Below are 3,467 nucleotides of genomic sequence, written 5' to 3'. Positions count from 1 at the left end.
CCAAACTGAACCAGACGTAACAATCTCTAGTCTTTTCGACACCCAGAAACAAACACTTGAATAAAGAATCTGTCTCCTGAAGGATATAATTAGACCAAACTAATCATACGTGTTCTTGTTACACAGCTTAACTGACATGGAGAGAAAACTTGCTGCAGAGAGGTAAGTTTTGTTTCTTTGTTGTTAATGAAGTTTACCAATGAGACATGAAATGCACCTTAACTTTAAGGAAGCTTGAACACAGACTGTGGACTTAGTAGAGGTTTATGGACGCTCGAAAGAAGTTTGCAACTATGAAAGCGTTGCAGTCTGATGCAAATGTACCTTTGTCTGGCTACTTTTTGGGAAGTTGAGAAGGTTCTGAACCCCTGGGTTTTAAAAAGAATTAACCCTGTATTCAACAAGGAGTTAGAGATTTTACCATGAAGTAAAGTACATCAAATATGGAAATAAAAACTCCAAGGTGCAACATTCTGAAACATACAAAAGATAACTACTGGTTCTGACACTGTACATCAGATCACTGATGGAAACCATAACTCTTGCCTTCATATCATACAGTATATGTTGAGACATGAAGCTTTTCCTCAAGCTGCATTTTCTCCACACAGATCTGCTCTGAAAGATAAAGATGAAGAACTCAAATCAATAAAACAAAGGTAGCGTGCATGCAGAGAGCTGAATCAATACATTTCACTGTGATGCATGTGTGAAGTTGCAAAACTGAAAAATTGTTGGAGTTTTCCAATATGAAATAATGTCTCGTCAGATAACTGCTTAAAATGTTTTAACACAGCATTGCAGAGATGGAGACATTTTACAAAGACAAACTCAAACAGGAAAGGTAAAGATGTTTCTCACATTTACAGTAGCACATAGAATATTATCTCTTTGCTTTCTTTTTTATTTTTAGCGAGTGCTGTCAAAATAGAAACTGTTGGATATATTCATTAAAGTCTTTAAAAAAACGATTGATGCTGCATACTAAAGCAACATTACATCACAGGAATCAAAGACAGATCTGCACCTGGGGAATTTGATACTGAACAAACGTGAAGCTTTTTCATCTCTATTTTATTCCCACAGGTATGCTCTGAAAGATAAAGTTGAAGAACTGAAATCAGTCAATGAAAGGTAAAATGAAACAAATATGTTCTTAGAATAGAAAATCAAAAAAACAAACAAAAACAAAACAACACCATATGGTTCTCACAGTTTGTGGACTTTTGGAGTGTTCTTTATCATATAATAAGAATAAACATACTAAGTCCAAATTAAACCAGAGCCAAGCCTGGAGTAACAGCACATGGTACATCACCTCTTTGCTGGTGAAGGGGCTTGAGCTGGTAGGTGATGTCTGGAGATACAGATGAGGTATAGTCACACCCACCTTAGTGCTTAGCTCAGGCCGTTGAACCAGTGTCTTGGAGAGGGGTTATACTCTGTCCCACTCTACAGTCGCCCTTAGAGGTGGCGGGCAGGGGTGTCTAATCTTGTATGCACACCTCTGTTTGCTACCTGTACAGTGGGGTTTTCCCCAGTGGAAGAAAGGGTTCCTTCCCTGTGACTTCAGTGTACCTAGTCTTCTTGGAGTGACTAGGTGGTGTACTTGAGAGTCCCCAATATAGGGACTCCATTGTTCTTCTGGGCGAGTTCAACTCTGAGTCACAATCTCTCGACAAAAAGTTACTTTGATGCTGTCCTCAACATAATTACAACATTACTTAAATGCATTAGAATTAACTTATCTAGTTAGTCAGTTCATCATCCCTTGTTTGTTCAGTAATACCAAACTTTTTCTTCAATGTGCCCCCAACAAGTAGATCTGCTCTGAAACAAAAAAGAGTAAGAATTGAAGTCATTCAAGAACAAAGACAATTGTTAATCTAAAATTTTTGAGTTCTAATTAGCAGTTTTTCTTGATTTTAACATTTGTTTAACACGTTAAATGTGCCTTTTGAATAGATTGGCAGCAGATGTGGGTGTTTCAAAAAAAGCAGGAGACACTGAGAGCTTGAACAACCCAGTCAGTAAACGCAGACTGATTGAGATGTATCGAAAAGTGAGACTGCTCCAGTGGCCTAAAATTAAGGATTATCTGAAATCCAACAAGATGAGACCAGAGATTACCAAGGCTCTGATTCAAGTAGTGTATGATTTACGCATCACCTTACTTTGCAGTGTATTTTTTCAATTGTTGTTTAAAACATGGATAATGTTTGTTTTTTTAAACTAAAAATTTATAATTACATTTAAAATGGATGATTATAGAAAATGTTCAGTGATGCAAGAGATGAAATGGGAAAAAAGAAGCAGCAGATTGAAGAAGTGGTTGGACTGATTGAATCCAGCAGTGGACTAACCCCTCACAAGGTACTGGAATAGAAGAGTGTTTTTTAAAACTTGATGACTAAAACTCATACTTCTTTATGTAATATTTGGTTGCTTTATACAGGTTAAGCAGTACAGACAGTCAGCAATTCAAAATCTTCAGATGTCTCTTTATCACAGGAGCAAAGAAGATTTCCTGAAGGTATGTGTGATGTACATTCCAGTTTTTTACACTTAACAGTACATAGAAGTGTTTGAGAAATAAATGAAACAAAAGTATCACTAAATTTAAGATTACAGCAAGAATTTCTCTCCTCCAGACTCCTCTTGTTGAATATGCAGCTCAGTGCTCTGTGGATGTGACGGAGAAGTTACGACTTTTGGCCTCAGAATGCTACTGGTTGGGTTGCTTGATGGCTTTAAATAATCCTCCTCTTCAGCCTGACTGGCAGAATCACATTATTGGGATTGATGTTTGGGACATTTTTCCTCAAGATGTCAAGACTTTTTTTCCAATCTAAAGGAAGCAAATTTAGTAAAAGAAAAAACAAAGAGTTTGTCTTCAGAGATATATTTTTTAGAAATCACAAGATCGTTTTCTATGTTATCCAAAACGGGCAAATTTGATTTATATTATTGTGTGTTTAAATTTGAAATTTTAATAATCTTGTAAGCCTTTACCTGAAATTTATAATTACAAAATATATTTGTAATTTCTTAAAGTCTAAGTTATGATAAGTGGAAATGTGTCACTACTTTTCCTCCCAGGATAAATCACATTAACTCTGTGGTGTTTACTTGGTATTATATATGATGTTGGTTTATTGTTTCTCTGGGTAAACACTTCTTCTGTGAGTCCACTCAAAAAGTACAATAAATAAAGCAACAGAGAATTCAATCAGCATAATTATTGTGGGTATAAAGGGTTCTGCTCTTTGACAGACCACTCGAAATACCAAATAACGAGTGTTCTGCTGGTTAATCCTTTCAGCATAGAAGCATCAAAGAAAGCAGGAAAGCATTTTTAGTACTTTTTTCATGGTACTGAGTCACTGACCCAGTGTTTTATGTTTATTGATTAATTTATATTCTTGGGTTATTGTTATTCATGGCTTTCTGCTTGTGTTTTCTGCTAT

The 3,467-nt window shown here is 35.9% G+C and overlaps 1 long non-coding RNA gene across 1 annotated transcript; it reads left to right on the top strand.

Moving 5' to 3' along the window:
• Positions 1–790: 790 nt before the first annotated feature.
• On the top strand, positions 791–3,212 carry LOC147310718 (uncharacterized). Its single transcript, XR_015125413.1, has 5 exons — positions 791–844; positions 1,087–2,146; positions 2,272–2,373; positions 2,456–2,533; positions 2,652–3,212. It is a non-coding gene; the product is annotated as an uncharacterized LOC147310718 (long non-coding RNA).
• Positions 3,213–3,467: the final 255 nt, after the last annotated feature.

Source organism: Aulonocara sp. 'chitande type north' Nkhata Bay, linkage group LG16 (genome assembly GCF_057382095.1).
Source record: "Aulonocara sp. 'chitande type north' Nkhata Bay isolate Kocher_YH1m ecotype deep benthic linkage group LG16, A_spYH_male_GT1.1, whole genome shotgun sequence".
Taxonomy (NCBI): Eukaryota; Metazoa; Chordata; class Actinopteri; order Cichliformes; family Cichlidae; genus Aulonocara; species Aulonocara sp. 'chitande type north' Nkhata Bay.
This window is presented reverse-complemented; position numbering and strand designations above follow the sequence as displayed.